Source organism: Myodes glareolus, chromosome 9 (assembly GCF_982192425.1).
Source record: "Myodes glareolus chromosome 9, mMyoGla1.1, whole genome shotgun sequence".
Classification (NCBI taxonomy): Eukaryota; Metazoa; Chordata; class Mammalia; order Rodentia; family Cricetidae; genus Myodes; species Myodes glareolus.
Genome location: NC_142034.1, coordinates 104,726,240 through 104,726,944, shown reverse-complemented (window position 1 = coordinate 104,726,944; position 705 = coordinate 104,726,240). Strand labels below are relative to the sequence as shown.

Genomic DNA, 705 nt, shown 5'->3' with positions numbered 1-705 from the left:
GGGGCGCTCGGTGGTCGGCGGCCACTGCGCTCGTCTCAGTCTGCGTTCGCCTCCAGCGCGACGCGCACCAAGGAAGGGGGCTGGCCGGGGAGGAGCGCGCCGGGGCCGGGCGGGGACGAAGCAGGAGCGGAGGCCAGTACGGGGTGCAGGTCCTGTCGGCCACCGAGGGAGGCGGGGGTGGAGAGCCGGGGAGAGTCGGTGTGTCCGTAACTCCCCTCCGCCCGCCGCCCGGGACCAGCTCCCAAGTCCGCTCGCTCGCAGGATGCTCTTCACCTTTTCAGCTCGCCAAGTGCGCTGGAGAGAGCGAAGCGACACTTGTGGAATGAAGGGAGGGCTGGAGGGAAGGGGGAAGGGGAGGAGGGCGGATAGAGGAGGTGCGGGGGGGAGGGGGGAGGGGGCGGGCGCGAGCTCGAAAGGGGCGGGGGCGCGGGGAGAGGTGACTCGGGCGGGCGGGGGCGAGTGGGGGGCGTGCAGATAGTGCTCCGGTTGGAGCAGTGAGCTCCGCAGCCACCAGGTTTCGAAGAGCAGCTCGGATTTCCCGGCAGGTGGAGAGGAACGCGGCTAGGACCTCTGGCACCCTCTCGGGGAGAAAGGTGCGGCTCACCCCAAGCAAGGGCTCAGAGGTGGCTCCGCCCGCGGCTTTTTTCTCCCCCAGAGGTGTGTGCGCAGGAGCTGCGGTTGCAATCTGTCGATCAGGAAAGGGGT

The 705-nt window shown here is 69.9% G+C and overlaps 1 protein-coding gene across 3 annotated transcripts in view; it reads right to left on the bottom strand.

Annotated features, from left to right (window-relative positions):
• Shisa9 (shisa family member 9) overlaps nucleotides 1–329 on the bottom strand; it is a 301,271-nt gene extending 300,942 nt beyond the window's left edge. For all 3 annotated transcript variants that reach the window (XM_048433410.3, XM_085694539.2, XM_085694540.2), the window contains exon 1: nucleotides 1–329. This exon is cut by the window's left edge and continues 701 nt beyond it. The gene's annotated coding sequence lies outside the window, so the exon portion shown is untranslated.
• Nucleotides 330–705: the final 376 nt, after the last annotated feature.